At 36.6% G+C, this 22588-nt stretch overlaps 1 protein-coding gene and 1 long non-coding RNA gene across 4 annotated transcripts in view; both read right to left on the bottom strand.

Annotated features, from left to right (window-relative positions):
- Window positions 1-22588, bottom strand: part of LOC121913709 (DLA class I histocompatibility antigen, A9/A9 alpha chain-like) — a 258294-nt gene that overhangs the window by 115714 nt on the left and 119992 nt on the right. The gene's annotated exons all lie outside the window — the stretch shown is intronic.
- The window catches only part of LOC121913719, an 80839-nt gene that overhangs the window by 8470 nt on the left and 49781 nt on the right, over window positions 1-22588 (bottom strand). The gene's annotated exons all lie outside the window — the stretch shown is intronic.

The raw sequence follows: 22588 nt of genomic DNA, 5'->3' as shown, positions 1-22588 counted from the left end.
CTCATTTATCTATTTTGTGCCTCCTCATCTCCTCTCTCATCCGTCCTCCTGCCTGTGACCCGGAAATCGATGTCAGCGCGTCATGTTTAAGGACGTCTCAATTCCTAAAATGCATCTCAAGGAGAGAGGAGGCTTGCTGGAGGAGCTATGAGCGAGGATGCACAGGTTATCCTTTGAGGAAGTCTTTTCAGCACAAACATGACATATAAAAGAGGCGTGACACACAGCTGGAATATACAAACCATTTGTAGTGCTTCACACAGTAAAATATATAAAGGATATATATGTGTGTTTGTGCGTTCAATGAAATATAACAATGTATGACATCCGTACATCTTTGTGGCATTACGACACATTGCGATTTGAATTCAAAGTAAATATATAAGTTGTCATGAACACTGTTCTGCTCATCTGACAGAGATCATTAAATACAGTAGTAGGCTGTAAAAAAAGCAATGGACAGATGATGCAGCTCTGCAGCACATTATTTTAATTGACATGACGGCTCCAAAGCAAGGATGTCTCACTTTGTTAAATATCTGCTGCCTCGACTCCTCCGCTCGCATCTCAGGTGGGAGGGACTAAGATGCGAGGAGAGGAGGCCAGGAAAGGAATCAAGGATGTGCAAACTGAGAAATGAGAGGAGGGCTAGGTAGTAAGGAGACGCTCATTGGAGCCGTCAGGTGAGTTGATGTCTGCAAGAATTAACAGATGTGTTACTTTCTATACATGAACTGATGCTGCTTTTCTACATATCTTGTGAGGCTGAGATGCATTTTGTTATTAACTTTTAATTTATCCAAATTGCATAACACATTTTCTCAGTTACCTCTAGTAATATCTAGTCATGAAGATAGTATGTTAAGTTTTGGTAATTTGGGTGTAATTCCTTTAAACATTTAATTTGTCTCTTGCTGCCACTTGAAGCTGCCAAAGCATGAACCTGTGTGGTGCAGATTTCACTCAATCAACAGAAGATACTTACTAGATGCATCAGAGTCACGGCTGTCGAGAGACCAATCAGACCCTGTGAAGAAAAGAAAATGCATTGAGGTTTGTAATAACTGCTTATATCCAATCTGTGTTTTCTGGACTGCTTTTGATTTATTTATTCACTGAGGATACAACGGAAACTAAAGATAAACTGCTTTAAAATACTGTTTCAGGACCTGAGTCAATGTCTGCAGAGGAAGAGCTTTCTGTATGTTATAAATGATGATATATAATAGATTAAAGTGATGTAACATCACAACAGTTTCAGACATTAACAAAATGTTTTGATGGTTTCCTGTAACACCATTAACACCAGCACCTCCTAACTTCACTTCCTGTTTGGTTCTATCGTTTTTTAATCTATTATTCAAATTACATGGACATTGGTGGGTGCAGAGTTGGGCAATATGGACAAAATAATATCTCATTATCAAAACAGTATTTCATTATGTAACACTGACATCAGAATCTGTACAAAGTCATGTAGCTCAGCAGCTGACATCATGTCTTCCTACAGGAAAACTTTAACTCATTTCCTTCTCGTCCTTCAGGAGACGTTTGTTCACACCTTCATTGATGTCATTGACCAAACACACACACACACACACACACACACAAAATTAAAGACTACAATCTGCTTTAATGTATAACGTTAATTTTTTACATGATCTTATAATATTCTCAGGTTTGTCAACATCACGTGTGTGAGAGGAAGAAATCATAGAAAATCAACATAATGGTGCGTTGGCTCCGATCATTTATGGTGGTGTGAAAGCTGTCAAACCCTGCTGCAGACCAAACAACCAGGTTTTTTCCAAAAAGCATCTTAAAGCTATGATGAAACTGTAAAATCCATCTTATGAACCTTCTACAGTTTCAGAGGTTTGTTTCCCAAAAGCATCATAACTGACGACGCTCTTACAAACAAACAAAGATGAACGAGTGACTCCTGAACACTCGCAGGAGGCTCAAAGCATCTTAAGAACCTACAGCAGGAACCAAAAACTACATGTTTTATTGAAGTTTTCAATGTTTTTCTTCATGAAAAACTATAGACTCAAATATGAACACTGATGTTCTATAAGTGACGTTGATGTAAAAGGAAGAATTAGAAAATAAAACTAAACTAAACCAACAGACACAAAAATTAATCCAACAATTAATCTGCCAGTTTGTGTCTTCATCGTCCTCCTCTCCCTCTTCTTGCATCATATATTCATCTCTACTGGCATCATCATCATCATCATCATCATCAAAGAAAGCTAAAAACGTATCTCTTCACTTAAGCCTTTAATCAGCTTTTCTCTCAGTCAGCTTCACACTACTGCACTACTTTTAAAACGTTGTATTTTACTTGATTTTATACATTCTATGTTTTCTATGTTTTAACTTTGTTTTTTATTTTATTTTATTACTAACACTACACTAAGGGTGTTTTTTTCCACGACAGCTTCGGGTTGCGTCTGACACAGATAAGACCCACAGTGATGTTAAACCTGAAGGAAGATGTTCTGTGTTAAGCTAAAAGAGGTTTATTTTGGTTAATCAAGACTGGTGGTGAGTCTGTGTCCGTTGGGAAAAGGGAGTTTCAGTTTGCTTATGGCTTCAGAGACCTAGACGCTGATTTATAGATTGTCTACACATGACAAAACGTTCTCAGCTTTCATTTATTAAGTGTCAAATTACTGAAGTACACATTCTATGTATGTATTTTCACTTTATTTGATCTCATTTTAATTAATGTTATCAAGTGGGTTTTGTTTTCTATCTTATGTTACAATAATGTTTTTATATGTTTTTATGTTCTTACATAAAAATTACATGCACTTGGTGCATGTAATTTCTTTTGTTGTAAAGCACTTTGAGCTGCATTTCTTGTATGAAAGGTGTTATACAAATAAAGTTATTATTATTGTTGTTGTTAAATTATCAATCAATTTTGAAAACCCTTTAAAGAAGCTCTCTGAGCTTAATTAAATACTTTGTTCTTGTTTTTGTGTTATTTGTCAATTTAATGTCTCTTCTGGTTTTTCAAACTCCCCTTTTCGTTTTATATCCTCTGTCCAGTAGTAGCTTTTTTTCCTGCTAAGTTGGTTCCTCTCAGACTTCAGACTGTGGGCTCTTCTCATTTATCTATTTTGTGCCTCCTCATCTCCTCTCTCATCCGTCCTCCTGCCTGTGACCCGGAAATCGATGTCAGCGCGTCATGTTTAAGGACGTCTCAATTCCTAAAATGCATCTCAAGGAGAGAGGAGGCTTGCTGGAGGAGCTATGAGCGAGGATGCACAGGTTATCCTTTGAGGAAGTCTTTTCAGCACACATGACATATAAAAGAGGCGTGACACACAACTGGAGTATACAAACCATTTGTAGTGCTTCACACAATAAAATATATAAAGGATATATATGCGTGTTTGTGCGCACGTGTGTTAAATAAAATATAACAATGTATGACATCCGTACATCTTTGTCGCATTACGACACATTGCGATTTGAATTCAAAGTAAATATATAAGTTGTCATGAACACTGTTCTGCTCATCTGACAGAGATCATTAAATACAGTAGTAGGCTGTAAAAAAAGCAATGGACAGATGATGCAGCTCTGCAGCACATTATTTTAATTGACATGACGGCTCCAAAGCGAGGATGTCTCATTTTGTTAAATATCTGCTGCCTCGCCTCCTCCGCTCGCATCTCAGGTGGGAGGGACTAAGATGCGAGGAGAGGAGGCCAGGAAAGGAATCAAGGATGTGCAAACTGAGAAATGAGAGGAGGGCTAGGTAGTAAGGAGACGCTCATTGGAGCCGTCAGGTGAGTTGATGTCTGAAAGAATTAACAGATGTGTTACTTTCTATACATGAACTAATGCTGCTTTTCTACATATCTTGTGAGGCTGAGATGCATTTTGTTATTAACTTTTAATTTATCCAAATTGCATAACACATTTTCTCAGTTACCTCTAGTAATATCTAGTCATGAAGATAGTATGTTAAGTTTTGGTAATTTGGGTTTAACTCCTTTAAACATTTAATTTGTCTCTTGTTGCCACTTGAAGCTGTCAAAGCATGAACCTGTGTGGTGCAGATTTCAATCAATCAACAGAAGATACTTACCAAATGCATCAGAGTCACGGCTGAAGAAAGAACTTAAAGACACTGTGAAGAAAAGAAAATGCATTGAGGTTTGTAATAACTGCTTATATCCAATCTGTGTTTTCTGGACTGCTTTTGATTTATTTATTCACTGAGGATACAACGGAAACTAAAGATAAAATGCTTTAAAATACTGTTTCAGGACCTGAGTCAATGTCTGCAGAGGAAGAGCTTTCTTTATGTTATAAATGATGATATATAATAGATTAAAGTGATGTAACATCACAACAGTTTCAGACAATAACAAAATGTTTTGATGGTTTCCTGTAACACCATTAACACCAGCACCTCCTAACTTCACTTCCTGTTTGGTTTAAAACTTCAAAGATTAAACTCAGTCATCTATTGTTTTTTAATCTATTATTCAGATTACATGAACATTGGTGGGTGCAGAGTTGGGCAATATGGACAAAATAATATCTCATTATCAAAACAGTATTTCATTATGTAACACTGACATCAGAATCTGTACAAAGTCATGTAGCTCAGCAGCTGACATCATGTCTTCCTACAGGAAAACTTTAACTCATTTCCTTCTCGTCCTTCAGGAGATGTTCGTTCACACCTTCATTGATGTCATTGACCACACACACACACACACACACACACACACACACACACAATTAAAGACTAAAATCTGCTTTAATGTATTACATTAATTTTTACATGATCTTATAATATTCTCAGGTTTGTCAACATCACGTGTGTGAGAGGAAGAAATCATAGAAAATCAACATAATGGTGCGTTGGCTCCGATCATTTATGGTGGTGTGAAAGCTGTCAGTTTTAATCTGATCTTCAGAGTAACGTTAACGCAGCTGAAGCAAAGTTTACTTTCTTAAAGATCCCCTCCAGACATGTATAAAGACATAAAAATACTCTACATCTAATAATAATGTCTCTCATATAGTTTTTCCACAATAAAAGTATAATTACCACTTTAAAATCCATTTGTATGGACAAAGCCCCTGAAGTCCAGAAAGAAGATACGTTTTATTTTGTGGCAAAGAGATGTTATATTGTGCGCAAAAACTAATCTTCAATACAAACATTTTGGTAGGAACATGTTATTTAAAACGGTGTGTTTAAGACAGCTTTATACCTCTGCAGAAGCAAAGTTAAAGACAGTCAGGTCTCTAAATGGACACTTCAACAAACTGTTACACCTTCTTACAAACAAGAAGGGTCATAGGATGATGTCACAGAGACCTGATGGTCAGTCAATAACTTCAAACAAAGACATCCTTCAAATTTAGCTCAACTAGGTACCTGATGATCCACAGTTTGTAAAACAGTAGGATTAAGGCAAAGATATCTGTAGATAAACCCCAGAGGTCAGCAAACAACCCTCAGATACAAACAAGTTCAAGAGTTCAACTAACCTAGGAGGTAGAATTTCTTATTCCACAGTGTCACAGTGATGTTACATCACATTGAATAGAGAACAAACACTGAACCCTTTAGTTTAAAAACATGTGTAACATATATAATATATACAAGAAATACATTAAATGAATCACTATTTAAATCTCTCTCACAAGTGTAATACTGACAAGTTGTTTTACTAAATTTACAAGCATGAATTTTTTTGCTCAACACCTCATAACTCTGACTTTATTTCATGATCTGTCTTCAGACTTTTCAAAACGTCTCATCAAATCCAGCTGTTACTGATTCTAGACAAATTTGACAAAGATTTTGTTTGAAATACGATATCAACAGATCCACAACAGTTACTTCAAGTAAAAACACTTATTCTTACCCTCTTGCATAAATCTACTGTAGCATTTAACATTTGCTTCAGTAACTGTGATTAATGATCTCTAAACTTTAGTATTTTCAGATTTCAAAGAGATTCCTTTTAAAGGTTAAACGTCACATTTGTTTCATTTCTTACAGGTCACACTTTTCTAATCACCTTCCTGAGTTTCCACTTGACGTTCCAGGATCTCTTACCCCCGATCACAATAAACTTTCCTCAGTAATGTGAAACAATAGTGTTTCTTTCACCATGACTTTGAGCTTCAGTTTAAAGAGACATGGAAGAATTTTTTCACCCATTTAAAGCAATCAATGGAAGAAAACTACAAAGAAAGAATATGTGAAATCTGTTGGAACATTATTCCAGAGTAATCAACACTCCTCAAACTATCACATTTACTAAAGTTCAAACCCAATCCCTGTAGTGTCTGTACTTTAAAATCACTGCTGAAACATTACAACCACAAAGCAGTGTCTTTTTACTACTACTGTTCTCATCATCATCATCATCATCATCATCATCATCATCATCATCAAAGAAAGCTAAAAACGTATCTCTTCACTTAAGCCTTTAATCAGCTTTTCTCTCAGTCAGCTTCACACTACTGCACTACTTTTAAAACGTTGTATTTTACTTGATTTTATACATTCTATGTTTTCTATGTTTTAACTTTGTTTTTTATTTTATTTTATTACTAACACTACACTAAGGGTGTTTTTTTCCACGACAGCTTCGGGTTGCGTCTGACACAGATAAGACCCACAGTGATGTTAAACCTGAAGGAAGATGTTCTGGGTTAAGCTAAAAGAGGTTTATTTTGGTTAATCAAGACTGGTGGTGAGTCTGTGTCCGTTGGGAAAAGGGAGTTTCAGTTTGCTTATGGCTTCAGAGACCTAGACGCTGATTTATAGATTGTCTACACATGACAAAACGTTCTCAGCTTTCATTTATTAAGTGTCAAATTACTGAAGTACACATTCTATGTATGTATTTTCACTTTATTTGATCTCATTTTTATTGATGTTATCAAGTGTGTTTTGTTTTCTATCTTATGTTACAATAATGTTTTTACATGTTTTTATGTTCTTACATAAAAATTACATGCACTTGGTGCATGTAATTTCTTTTGTTGTAAAGCACTTTGAGCTGCATTTCTTGTATGAAAGGTGTTATACAAATAAAGTTATTATTATTATTGTTGTTAAATTATCAATCAACTTTGAAAACCCTTTAAAGAAGCTCTCTGAGCTTAATTAAATACTTTGTTCTTGTTTTTGCTTTATATCCTCTGTCCAGTAGTAGCGCTTTTTTTTCCTGCTAAGTTGGTTCCTCTCAGACTTCAGACTGTGGGCTCTTCTCATTTATCTATTTTGTGCCTCCTCATCTCCTCTCTCATCCGTCCTCCTGCCTGTGACCCGGAAATCGATCTCAGCGCGTCATGTTTAAGGACGTCTCAATTCCTAAAATGCATCTCAAGGAGAGAGGAGGCTTGCTGGAGGAGCTATGAGCGAGGATGCACAGGTTATCCTTTGAGGAAGTCTTTTCAGCACACATGACATATAAAAGAGGCGTGACACACAGCTGGAGTATACAAACCATTTGTAGTGCTTCACACAGTAAAATATATAAAGGATATATATGTGTGTTTGTGCGTTCAATGAAATATAACAATGTATGACATCCGTACATCTTTGTCGCATTACGACACATTGCGATTTGAATTCAAAGTAAATATATAAGTTGTCATGAACACTGTTCTGCTCATCTGACAGAGATCATTAAATACAGTAGTAGGCTGTTAAAAAAGCAATGGACAGATGATGCAGCTCTGCAGCACATTATTTTAATTGACATGACGGCTCCAAAGCAAGGATGTCTCATTTTGTTAAATATCTGCTGCCTCGACTCCTCCGCTCGCATCTCAGGTGGGAGGGACTAAGATGCGAGGAGAGGAGACCAGGAAAGGAATCGAGGATGTACAAACTGAGAAATGAGAGGAGGGCTAGGTAGTAAGGAGACGCTCATTGGAGCCGTCAGGTGAGTTGATGTCTGCAAGAATTAACAGATGTGTTACTTTCTATACATGAACTAATGCTGCTTTTCTACACATCTTGTGAGGCTGAGATGCATTTTGTTATTAACTTTTCATTTATCCAAATTGCATAACACATTTTCTCAGTTACCTCTATTAATATCTAGCCATGAAGATAGTATGTTAAGTTTTGGTAATTTGGGTTTAACTCCTTTAAACATTTAATTTATCTCTTGCTGCCACTTGAAGCTGCCAAAGCATGAACCTGTGTGGTGCAGATTTCAATCAATCAACAGAAGATACTTACTAGAGCCACCAGAGTCACGGCTGTTGACATACTCATCAGGCCCTGTGAAGAAAAGAAAATGCATTTAGGTTTGTAATAACTGCTTATATCCAATCTGTGTTTTCTGGACTGCTTTTGATTTATTTATTCACTGAGGATACAACGGAAACTAAAGATAAAATGCTTTAAAATACTGTTTCAGGACCTGAGTCAATGTCTGCAGAGGAAGAGCTTTCTTTATGTTATAAATGATGATATATAATAGATTAAAGTGATGTAACATCACAACAGTTTCAGACAATAACAAATGTTTTGATGGTTTCCTGTAACACCATTAACACCAGCACCTCCTAACTTCACTTCCTGTTTGGTTTAAAACTTCAAAGATTAAACTCAGTCATCTATTGTTTTTTAATCTATTATTCAAATTACATGAACATTGGTGGGTGCAGAGTTGGGTAATATAGACAAAATAATATTTCATTATCAAAACAGTATTTCATTATGTAACACTGACATCAGAATCTGTACAAAGTCATGTAGCTCAGCAGCTGACATCATGTCTTCCTACAGGAAAACTTTAACTCATTTCCTTCTCGTCCTTCAGGAGACGTTTGTTCACACCTTCATTGATGTCATTGACCACACACACACACACACACACACACACACACACACAATTAAAGACTAAAATCTGCTTTAATGTATAATATTAATTTTTTACATGATCTTATAATATTCTCAGGTTTGTCAACATCATGTGTGTGAGAGGAAGAAATCATAGAAAATCAACATAATGGTGCGTTGGCTCCGATCATTTATGGTGGTGTGAAAGCTGTCAAACCCTGCTGCAGACCAAACAACCAGGTTTTTTCCAAAAAGCATCTTAAAGCTATGATGAAACTGTAAAATCCATCTTATGAACCTTCTACAGTTTCAGAGGTTTGTTTCCCAAAAGCATCATAACTGACGACGCTCTTACAAACAAACAAAGATGAACGAGTGACTCCTGAACACTCGCAGGAGGCTCAAAGCATCTTAAGAACCTACAGCAGGAACCAAAAACTACATGTTTTATTCAAGTTTTCACTGTTTTTCTTCATGAAAAACTATAGACTCAAAAATGAACACTGATGTTCTATAAGTGACGTTGATGTAAAAGGAAGAATTAGAAAATAAAACTAAACTAAACCAACAGACACAAAAATTAATCCAACAATTAATCTGCCAGTTTGTGTCTTCATCGTCCTCCTCTCCCTCTTCTTGCATCATATATTCATCTCTACTGGCTGAAACTTCCCCAGTGCTATATTTTCAGGTTCTTTTCTTTAGATTTATGTGTATGTTTGCTTCACGCTGACATACAGCAGGTCTGATACAGAAATGATGATGAAATGACGCAAAGTCATGAAACCTCTGCTGCTTCATTTCAGTTTTAATCTGATCTTCAGAGTAACGTTAACGCAGCTGAATCAAAGTTTACTTTCTTAAAGATCCCCTCCAGACATGTATAAAGACATAAAAATACTCTACGTCTAATAATAATGTGTCTCATATAGTTTTTCCACAAGAAAAGTATAATTACCAGTTTAAAATCCTAGAAATATCATCTACTCCTTCTCCCTCACTTCTGACTGTGTGGACACACTGTGGATTTTGGCCTCCATCACTTCCATTGAAAGCACATTTGAAGGATCTTTTAATATCCAGTATGAACAGGAGGAATGATTACAGCGAGGAAAACCTCTTTCACTGTTCATATGGACACCTGACTGTTGATTATGATAGAGTTTAAAAATTGTGAACTTGTCCTTTAAAGCCTCAGTCAGTGTTTTTCTGATGGGAAAGAAAGAAAGTAGTTACCTTGGACATTGTTGGTTGTGGCTGGTGGAATGGTGACTGTAAATAAAGACAACATTAACACTACTAATAAACAGCTGCACTTATTAAAATTCAAAATATACATATCCATTTTTTAACTGAGGAAAGTGTGAAATTCATGATTCAGAGTTTACAGACAGGGCTGCCTTAACTAATGATTTGACTTACTGACCATCTTCTCTTAATATGAGTCCATGTGTCTGATAAAACGTGGAGCTTTTTCTGTCTCTACATCCTCTTTGATTTTTTTTTTTTTTTAATAATCAGGATTGTTTGGTCTTTGGTTGGTTTGGTTTGTCTTTTGGTCTATAAGTCTATATTCTTGCTGTGTTTACAGAAATGACTGATACCAGTTAGACTTCTGAAGGTGAACTGGTAATGTACGGCAGAGGCTCGTGTCCAGAAGGTCTGCCTCAGGTTGGTGATTTATGTTTGAACAACTGCACCTGTCCACTCAGTGGCTCCTAGCCAACCTACAAGAGGCCCTTCCTCCTCCTCTGTCTCAGCTTTTTTTAAATACTTGAATTTATCAAGAAAGTTAAATTTGGTTTATTCAGACATTTGGGATTCCTTCATCATGCTGCCTCCATCTGAGTCATTGTTGTAACATTATAAACATCTTTAGCACCAAAACATTTAACATTTCAATCTTTAAAAGAATCAATAGCAGAAAAGTAAAGCACTTACCTGGGGCAGCAGGATCTTCATCACGTGGTACAGCTGTGAATAAACACAAAGTTAACACACATATAAAAAACCAAAACAGCTAAACTAACTATTGTCAAGTTCATTGTACAGAAGTTACAGCCTGGCCAGGACTAACTAAAAGGATTAAGTTGCCATCAACAAATCTCTGCTTCCTGGACTGCTTTCTATTTATTAATTATACTAACAAGTATTGTGTGATATATCTTATTCCTCTGTGCCGTAGAGCTCTGTTGACCTCTGTGGCTCCGTGGTCAATGAGTCACACCGCTGTACTGGGTGACATGTTCCTTCATCAACATGAACACACTGTCCTTTATTTTGACTCAATCCTGCACACACAGTCCTGCTGCCAGAAATACTCACAACAGTTCAAATGTGGATTCATCCACCGCTGAAAATAGTCCCCAACAAATACACTATTTCCTCTGTTTGTTTGTTAAAAACTACAGTGACAAAATGACTGAGACTTTATTAAAAACATGAAACTAAATATTTCTGATCTACGTCTTCAGTAGGAAGTAATGAGCTTGAAGTTGAGAGCCACAGACAGGGAGGGACGTTGACAAGTATGTAGAGACAGACTCATCACTTTGTTGGTTTTACTTGTTGACAATAAGAAATATATTTAACACCAGTCTGATCCTATAAGCTAAGTAAGTCTGACCAAAGCTGTAACCTTCAAGTAAAAGAGAAGAAATAAAATAGTTACCTTGATGATTGTTGTGTCCACCTCCTCCTGTTAATAAAGACAACATTAACACATTAATGAACAGCTGAACTTATTACTACTCCTAAACTACATAACTGATTCTAAATCTGGAAAAGCCTCTAACTGAAGAACATCATGACTTGGGACAAAACAAACAGCTGGACTTATTTCAATTCCAAACATGCATATCCATTTTTCAATTGAGAAAAATGATTATCTGAAATTAGTAACTTGCAGAACTTGTGGTTTAACTGAGCAGCTTTTAAAGACTCAATTTGTAGTTTTTGTTTTTTTGACCCCAAACATTTGTATGGACAAAGCCCCTGAAGACCAGACAGAAGATGTTTTTAATTTTGTGGCAAAGAGATGTTATATTGTGTGCAAAAAACAATCTTTTATGCATTTTTTTAGTAGGAACAAGTTATTTAAAAGGTGTGTTTAAGTTTAGGATAGCTACTTAATGCTTCTAGTGCTTCTATAACATGGCCCTCAATTATTCATGGATGTCAAGTCAATGACATGGTCTGAAACTGTTTAGTCCCTCCATTAGATAAATCTATTGTCCTTTAAATTACACAGCTCTCTGAGCTTAATTAAATACTTTGTTCTGGTTTTTGTGTTTTCTGTCAATTTAATGTCTCTTCTGGTTTTTCAAACTCCCCTTTTTGTTTTATATCCTCTGTCCAGTAGTAGCGCTTTTTTTTCCTGCTAAGTTGGTTCCTCTCAGACTTCAGACTGTGGGCTCTTCTCATTTATCTATTTTGTGCCTCCTCATCTCCTCTCTCATCCGTCCTCCTGCCTGTGACCCGGAAATCGATCTCAGCGCGTCATGTTTAAGGACGTCTCAATTCCTAAAATGCATCTCAAGGAGAGAGGAGGCTTGCTGGAGGAGCTATGAGCGAGGATGCACAGGTTATCCTTTGAGGAAGTCTTTTCAGCACACATGACATATAAAAGAGGCGTGACACACAGCTGGAATATACAAACCATTTGTAGTGCTTCACACAGTAAAATATATAAAGGATTATGTGTGTTTGTGCGTTCAATGAAATATAACAATGTATGACATCCGTACATCTTTGTCGCATTACGACACATTGCGATTTGAATTCAAAGTAAATATATAAGTTGTCATGAACACTGTTCTGCTCATCTGACAGAGATCATTAAATACAGTAGTAGGCTGTAAAAAAAGCAATGGACAGATGATGCAGCTCTGCAGCACATTATTTTAATTGACATGACGGCTCCAAAGCAAGGATGTCTCACTTTGTGAAATATCTGCTGCCTCGACTCCTCCGCTCGCATCTCAGGTGGGAGGGACTAAGATGCGAGGAGAGGAGGCCAGGAAAGGAATCAAGGATGTGCAAACTGAGAAATGAGAGGAGGGCTAGGTAGTAAGGAGACGCTCATTGGAGCCGTCAGGTGAGTTGATGTCTGCAAGAATTAACAGATGTGTTACTTTCTATACATGAACTAATGCTGCTTTTCTACACATCTAGTGAGGCTGAGATGCATTTTGTTATTAACTTTTCATTTATCCAAATTGCATAACACATTTTCTCAGTTACCTCTAGTAATATCTAGTCATGAAGATAGTATGTTAAGTTTTGGTAATTTGGGTGTAATTCCTTTAAACATTTCATTTATCTCTTGTTGCCACTTGAAGCTGCCAAAGCATGAACCTGTGTGGTGCAGATTTCACTCAATCAACAGAAGATACTTACTAGAGCGACCAGAGTCACGGCTGTTGACATACCCATCAGGCCCTGTGAAGAAAAGAAAATGCATTTAGGTTTGTAATAACTGCTTATATCCAATCTGTGTTTTCTGGACTGCTTTTGATTTATTTATTCACTGAGGATACAACGGAAACTAAAGATAAAATGCTTTAAAATACTGTTTCAGGACCTGAGTCAATGTCTGCAGAGGAAGAGCTTTCTTTATGTTATAAATGATGATATATAATAGATTAAAGTGATGTAACATCACAACAGTTTCAGACATTAACAAATGTTTTGATGGTTTCCTGTAACACCATTAACACCAGCACCTCCTAACTTCACTTCCTGTTTGCTTTAAAACTTCAAAGATTAAACTCAGTCATCTATTGTTTTTTAATCTATTATTCAAATTACATGGACATTGGTGGGTGCAGAGTTGGGTAATATAGACAAAATAATATCTCATTATCAAAACAGTATTTCATTATGTAACACTGACATCAGAATCTGTACAAAGTCATGTAGCTCAGCAGCTGACATCATGTCTTCCTACAGGAAAACTTTAACTCATTTCCTTCTCGTCCTTCAGGAGACGTTTGTTCACACCTTCATTGATGTCATTGACCACACACACACACACACACACACACACACACACACACACACACACAATTAAAGACTACAATCTGCTTTAATGTATAATATTAATTTTTTACATGATCTTATAATATTCTCAGGTTTGTCAACATCATGTGTGTGAGAGGAAGAAATCATAGAAAATCAACATAATGGTGCGTTGGCTCCGATCATTTATGGTGGTGTGAAAGCTGTCAAACCCTGCTGCAGACCAAACAACCAGGTTTTTTCCAAAAAGCATCTTAAAGCTATGATGAAACTGTAAAATCCATCTTATGAACCTTCTACAGTTTCAGAGGTTTGTTTCCCAAAAGCATCATAACTGACGACGCTCTTACAAACAAACAAAGATGAACGAGTGACTCCTGAACACTCGCAGGAGGCTCAAAGCATCTTAAGAACCTACAGCAGGAACCAAAAACTACATGTTTTATTGAAGTTCTCACTGTTTTTCTTCATGAAAAACTATAGACTCAAAAATGAACACTGATGTTCTATAAGTGACGTTGATGTAAAAGGAAGAATTAGAAAATAAAACTAAACTAAACCAACAGACACAAAAATTAATCCAACAATTAATCTGCCAGTTTGTGTCTTCATCGTCCTCCTCTCCCTCTTCTTGCATCATATATTCATCTCTACTGGCTGAAACTTCCCCAGTGGTATATTTTCAGGTTCTTTTCTTTAGATTTATGTGTATGTTTGCTTCACGCTGACATACAGCAGGTCTGATACAGAAATGATGATGAAATGACGCAAAGTCATGAAACCTCTGCTGCTTCATTTCAGTTTTAATCTGATCTTCAGAGTAACGTTAACGCAGCTAAATCAAAGTTTACTTTCTTAAAGATCCCCTCCAGACATGTATAAAGACATAAAAATACTCTACGTCTAATAATAATGTGTTTCATATAGTTTTTCCACAAGAAAAGTATAATTACCAGTTTAAAATCCTAGAAATATCATCTACTCCTTCTCCCTCACTTCTGACTGTGTGGACACACTGTGGATTTTGGCCTCCATCACTTCCATTGAAAGCACATTTGAAGGATCTTTTAATATCCAGTATGAACAGGAGGAATGATTACAGCGAGGAAAACCTCTTTCACTGTTCATATGGACACCTGACTGTTGATTATGATAGAGTTTAAAAATTGTGAACTTGTCCTTTAAAGCCTCAGTCAGTGTTTTTCTGATGGGAAAGAAAGAAAGTAGTTACCTTGGACATTGTTGGTTGTGGCTGGTGGAATGGTGACTGTAAATAAAGACAACAGTAACACTACTAATAAACAGCTGCACTTATTAAAATTCAAAATATACATATCCATTTTTTAACTGAGGAAAGTGTGAAATTCATGATTCAGAGTTTACAGACAGGGCTGCCTTAACTAATGATTTGACTTACTGACCATCTTCTCTTAATATGAGTCCATGTGTCTGATAAAACGTGGAGCTTTTTCTGTCTCTACATCCTCTTTGATTTTTTTTTTTTTTTAATAATCAGGATTGTTTGGTCTTTGGTTGGTTTGGTTTGTCTTTTGGTCTATAAGTCTATATTCTTGCTGTGTTTACAGAAATGACTGATACCAGTTAGACTTCTGAAGGTGAACTGGTAATGTACGGCAGAGGCTCGTGTCCAGAAGGTCTGCCTCAGGTTGGTGATTTATGTTTGAACAACTGCACCTGTCCACTCAGTGGCTCCTAGCCAACCTACAAGAGGCCCTTCCTCCTCCTCTGTCTCAGCTTTTTTTAAATACTTGAATTTATCAAGAAAGTTAAATTTGGTTTATTCAGACATTTGGGATTCCTTCATCATGCTGCCTCCATCTGAGTCATTGTTGTAACATTATAAACATCTTTAGCACCAAAACATTTAACATTTCAATCTTTAAAAGAATCAATAGCAGAAAAGTAAAGCACTTACCTTGGGCAGCAGGAACTTCATCACGTGGTACAGCTGTGAATAAACACAAAGTTAACACACATATAAAAAACCAAAACAGCTAAACTAACTATTATCAAGTTCATTGTACAGAAGTTACAGCCTGGCCAGGACTAACTAAAAGGATTAAGTTGCCGTCAACAAATCAGTTCTTCCTGGACTGCTTTCTATTTATTAATTATACTAACAAGTATTGTGTGATATATCTTATTCCTCTGTGCCGTAGAGCTCTGTTGACCTCTGTGGCTCCGTGGTCAATGAGTCACACCGCTGTACTGGGTGACATGTTCCTTCATCAACATGAACACACTGTCCTTTATTTTGACTCAATCCTGCACACACAGTCCTGCTGCCAGAAATACTCACAAGAGTTCAAATGTGGATTCATCCACCGCTGAAAATAGTCCCCAACAAATACACTATTTCCTCTGTTTGTTTGTTAAAAACTACAGTGACAAAATGACTGAGACTTTATTAAAACATGAAACTAAATATTTCTGATCTACGTCTTCAGTAGGAAGTAACGAGCTTGAAGTTGAGAGCCACAGACAGGGAGGGACGTTGACAAGTATGTAGAGACAGACTCATCACTTTGTTGGTTTTACTTGTTGACAATAAGAAATATATTTAACACCAGTCTGATCCTATAAGCTAAGTAAGTCTGACCAAAGCTGTAACCTTCAAGTAAAAGAGAAGAAATAAAATAGTTACCTTGATAATTGTTGTGTCCACCTCCTCCTGTTAATAAAGACAACATTAACACATTAATGAACAGCTGAACTTATTACTACTCCTAAACTACATAACTGATTCTAAATCTGGAAAAGCCTCTAACTGAAGAACATCATGACTTGGGACAAAACAAACAGCTGGACTTATTTCAGTTCCAAACATGCATATCCATTTTTCAATTGAGAAAAATGATTATCTGAAATTAGTAACTTGCAGAACTTGTGGTTTAACTGAGCAGCTTTTAAAGACTCAATTTGTAGTTTTTGTTTTTTTGACCCCAAACATTTTTATGGACAAAGCCCCTGAAGACCAGACAGAAGATGTTTTTAATTTTGTGGCAAAGAGATGTTATATTGTGTGCAAAAAACAATCTTTAATACATTTTTTTAGTAGGAACAAGTTATTTAAAAGGTGTGTTTAAGTTTAGGATAGCTACTTAATGCTTCTAGTGCTTCTATAACATGGCCCTCAATTATTCATGGATGTCAAGTCAATGACATGGTCTGAAACTGTTTAGTCCCTCCATTAAATAAATCTATTGTCCTTTAAATTACACAGCTCTCTGAGCTTAATTAAATACTTTGTTCTGGTTTTTGTGTTTTCTGTCAATTTAATGTCTCTTCTGGTTTTTCAAACTCCCCTTTTTGCTTTATATCCTCTGTCCAGTAGTAGCGCTTTTTTTTCCTGCTAAGTTGGTTCCTCTCAGACTTCAGACTGTGGGTTCTTCTCATTTATCTATTTTGTGCCTCCTCATCTCCTCTCTCATCCGTCCTCCTGCCTGTGACCCGGAAATCGATCTCAGCGCGTCATGTTTAAGGACGTCTCAATTCCTAAAATGCATCTCAAGGAGAGAGGAGGCTTGCCGGAGGAGCTATGAGCGAGGATGCACAGGTTATCCTTTGAGGAAGTCTTTTCAGCACACATGACATATAAAAGAGGCGTGACACACAACTGGAATATACAAACCATTTGTAGTGCTTCACACAGTAAAATATATAAAGGATATATATGTGTGTTTGTGCGTTCAATGAAATATAACAATGTATGACATCCGTACATCTTTGTCGCATTACGACACATTGCGATTTGAATTCAAAGTAAATATATAAGTTGTCATGAACACTGTTCTGCTCATCTGACAGAGATCATTAAATACAGTAGTAGGCTGTAAAAAAAGCAATGGACAGATGATGCAGCTCTGCAGCACATTATTTTAATTGACATGACGGCTCCAAAGCGAGGATGTCTCATTTTGTGAAATATCTGCTGCCTCGCCTCCTCCACTCGCATCTCAGGTGGGAGGGACTAAGATGCGAGGAGAGGAGGCCAGGAAAGGAATCAAGGATGTGCAAACTGAGAAATGAGAGGAGGGCTAGGTAGTAAGGAGACGCTCATTGGAGCCGTCAGGTGAGTTGATGTCTGCAAGAATTAACAGATGTGTTACTTTCTATACATGAACTAATGCTGCTTTTCTACACATCTTGTGAGGCTGAGATGCATTTTGTTATTAACTTTTCATTTATCCAAATTGCATAACACATTTTCTCAGTTACCTCTAGTAATATCTAGTCATGAAGATAGTATGTTAAGTTTTGGTAATTTGGGTTTAACTCCTTTAAACATTTCATTTATCTCTTGTTGCCACTTGAAGCTGCCAAAGCATTAACCTGTGTGGTGCAGATTTCACTCAATCAACAGAAGATACTTACTAGAGCGACCAGAGTCACGGCTGTTGACATACCCATCAGGCCCTGTGAAGAAAAGAAAATGCATTTAGGTTTGTAATAACTGCTTATATCCAATCTGTGTTTTCTGGACTGCTTTTGATTTATTTATTCACTGAGGATACAACGGAAACTAAAGATAAAATGCTTTAAAATACTGTTTCAGGACCTGAGTCAATGTCTGCAGAGGAAGAGCTTTCTTTATGTTATAAATGATGATATATAATAGATTAAAGTGATGTAACATCACAACAGTTTCAGACAATAACAAAATGTTTTGATGGTTTCCTGTAACACCATTAACACCAGCACCTCCTAACTTCACTTCCTGTTTGGTTCTATCGTTTTTTAATCTATTATTCAAATTACATGGACATTGGTGGGTGCAGAGTTGGGCAATATGGACAAAATAATATCTCATTATCAAAACAGTATTTCATTATGTAACACTGACATCAGAATCTGTACAAAGTCATGTAGCTCAGCAGCTGACATCATGTCTTCCTACAGGAAAACTTTAACTCATTTCCTTCTCGTCCTTCAGGAGACGTTTGTTCACACCTTCATTGATGTCATTGACCACACACACACACACACACACACACACACACACACAATTAAAGACTAAAATCTGCTTTAATGTATAATATTAATTTTTTACATGATCTTATAATATTCTCAGGTTTGTCAACATCATGTGTGTGAGAGGAAGAAATCATAGAAAATCAACATAATGGTGCGTTGGCTCCGATCATTTATGGTGGTGTGAAAGCTGTCAAACCCTGCTGCAGACCAAACAACCAGGTTTTTTCCAAAAAGCATCTTAAAGCTATGATGAAACTGTAAAATCCATCTTATGAACCTTCTACAGTTTCAGAGGTTTGTTTCCCAAAAGCATCATAACTGACGACGCTCTTACAAACAAACAAAGATGAACGAGTGACTCCTGAACACTCGCAGGAGGCTCAAAGCATCTTAAGAACCTACAGCAGGAACCAAAAACTACATGTTTTATTCAAGTTTTCACTGTTTTTCTTCATGAAAAACTATAGACTCAAAAATGAACACTGATGTTCTATAAGTGACGTTGATGTAAAAGGAAGAATTAGAAAATAAAACTAAACTAAACCAACAGACACAAAAATTAATCCAACAATTAATCTGCCAGTTTGTGTCTTCATCGTCCTCCTCTCCCTCTTCTTGCATCATATATTCATCTCTACTGGCTGAAACTTCCCCAGTGGTATATTTTCAGGTTCTTTTCTTTAGATTTATGTGTATGTTTGCTTCACGCTGACATACAGCAGGTCTGATACAGAAATGATGATGAAATGACGCAAAGTCATGAAACCTCTGCTGCTTCATTTCAGTTTTAATCTGATCTTCAGAGTAACGTTAACGCAGCTGAATCAAAGTTTACTTTCTTAAAGATCCCCTCCAGACATGTATAAAGACATAAAAATAATCTACGTCTAATAATAATGTGTCTCATATAGTTTTTCCACAAGAAAAGTATAATTACCAGTTTAAAATCCTAGAAATATCATCTACTCCTTCTCCCTCACTTCTGACTGTGTGGACACACTGTGGATTTTGGCCTCCATCACTTCCATTGAAAACACATTTGAAGGATCTTTTAATATCCAGTGTAGGAGCCATTTATGTTGATTGTTGGCATGTTATTTGTTTAGTTATAACTTGCAGTATTATTTTGGACACTGGGTGGCGGTCATGAGATGCACAGGGTTGTATATCTAGGGGCATAGGTGACAGGAAACGGGAGGCACAGGCAGGTGGAGCACATACAGTTCTTATCAGATCGGGAACAGACGCACACTACAGCTGGCAGGACAGAAACCCGGTATGTTCATGACATGTACAAAGACTTCAATAAAACAACAAACTAAACGGCAGCCAACGGACTGGAAAATCTGTTCTTGAATCTGCGTAAGATCACTCCTAACCAAACCTACCTGTGTAGTAATGGCAAACCGGAAAAACAGGAAAAGAAAGGACATCGAAAAATGAAAATTGCCATTACATCCAGTATGAACAGGAGGAATGATTACAGCGAGGAAAACCTCTTTCACTGTTCATATGGACACCTGACTGTTGATTATGATAGAGTTTAAAAATTGTGAACTTGTCCTTTAAAGCCTCAGTCAGTGTTTTTCTGATGGGAAAGAAAGAAAGTAGTTACCTTGGACATTGTTGGTTGTGGCTGGTGGAATGGTGACTGTAAATAAAGACAACATTAACACTACTAATAAACAGCTGCACTTATTAAAATTCAAAATATACATATCCTTTTTTTAACTGAGGAAAGTGTAAAGTTCATGATTCAGAGTTTACAGACAGGGCTGCCTTAACTAATGATTTGACTTACTGACCATCTTCTCTTAATATGAGTCCATATGTCTGATAAAACGTGGAGCTTTTTCTGTCTCTACATCCTCTTTGATTTTTTTTTTTTAATAATCAGGATTGTTTGGTCTTTGGTTGGTTTGGTTTGTCTTTTGGTCTATAAGTCTATATTCTTGCTGTGTTTACAGAAATGACTGATACCAGTTAGACTTCTGAAGGTGAACTGGTAATGTATGGCAGAGGCTCGTGTCCAGAAGGTCTGCCTCAGGTTGGTGATTTATGTCTGAACAACTGCACCTGTCCACTCAGTGGCTCCTAGCCAACCTACAAGAGGCCCTTCCTCCTCCTCTGTCTCAGCTTTTTTTACACTTTAATTTATTAATAAAGTTAAATTTGGTTTATTCAGACATTTGGGATTCTTTCATCATGCTGCCTCCATCTGAGTCATTGTTGTAACATTATAAACATCTTTAGCACCAAAACATTTAACATTTCAATCTTTAAAAGAATCCATAGCAGAAAAGTAAAGCACTTACCTGTGTCAGCAAGAACTTCAACTGCTGTATCTGTGAATAAACACAAAGTTAACACACAAAAAACAAAAACAGCTAAACTAACTATTGTCAAGTTCATTGTACAGAAGTTACAGCCTGGCCAGGACTAACTAAAAGGATTAAGTTGCCGTCAACAAATCAGTGCTTCCTGGACTGCTTTCTATTTATTAATTATACTAACAAGTATTGTGTGATATATCTTATTCCTCTGTGCCGTAGAGCTCTGTTGACCTCTGTGGCTCCGTGGTCAATGAGTCACACCGCTGTACTGGGTGACATGTTCCTTCATCAACATGAACACACTGTCCTTTATTTTGACTCAATCCTGCACACACAGTCCTGCTGCCAGAAATACTCACAAGAGTTCAAATGTGGATTCATCCACCGCTGAAAATAGTCCCCAACAAATACACTATTTCCTCTGTTTGTTTGTTAAAAACTACAGTGACAAAATGACTGAGACTTTTTTAAAACATGAAACTAAATATTTCTGATCTACGTCTTCAGTAGGAAGTAACGAGCTTGAAGTTGAGAGCCACAGACAGGGAGGGACGTTGACAAGTATGTAGAGACAGACTCATCACTTTGTTGGTTTTACTTGTTGACAATAAGAAATATATTTAACACCAGTCTGATCCTATAAGCTAAGTAAGTCTGACCAAAGCTGTAACCTTCAAGTAAAAGAGAAGAAATAAAATAGTTACCTTGATGATTGTTGCGTCCACCTCCTCCTGTTAATAAAGACAACATTAACACATTAATGAACAGCTGAACTTATTACTACTCCTAAACTACATAACTGATTCTAAATCTGGAAAAGCCTCTAACTGAAGAACATCATGACTTGGGACAAAACAAACAGCTGGACTTATTTCAGTTCCAAACATGCATATCCATTTTTCAATCGAGAAAAATTATTATCTGAAATTAGTAACTTGCAGAACTTGTGGTTTAACTGAGCAGCTTTTAAAGACTCAATTTGTAGTTTTTGTTTTTTGACCCCAAACATTTTTATGGACAAAACCCCTGAAGACCAGACAGAAGATATTTTTAATTTTGTGGCTAAGAGATGTTATATTGTGTGCAAAAAACAATCTTTTATACATATTATTTGGTAGGAACAAGTTATTTAAAAGGTGTGTTTAAGTTTAGGATAGCTACTTAATGCTTCTAGTGCTTCTATAACATGGCCCTTAATTATTCATGGATGTCAAGTCAATGACATGGTCTGAAACTGTTTAGTCCCTCCATTAGATAAATCTATTGTCCTTTAAATTACACAGCTCTCTGAGCTTAATTAAATACTTTGTTCTGGTTTTTGTGTTATCTGTCAATTTAATGTCTCTTCTGGTTTTTCAAACTCCCCTTTTTGCTTTATATCCTCTGT

This window comes from Thunnus maccoyii, chromosome 15 (assembly GCF_910596095.1).
Source record: "Thunnus maccoyii chromosome 15, fThuMac1.1, whole genome shotgun sequence".
Taxonomy (NCBI): Eukaryota; Metazoa; Chordata; class Actinopteri; order Scombriformes; family Scombridae; genus Thunnus; species Thunnus maccoyii.
The sequence above is the reverse complement of the archived record's forward strand: the minus strand, read 5'-3'. Positions and strand labels throughout refer to the sequence as shown.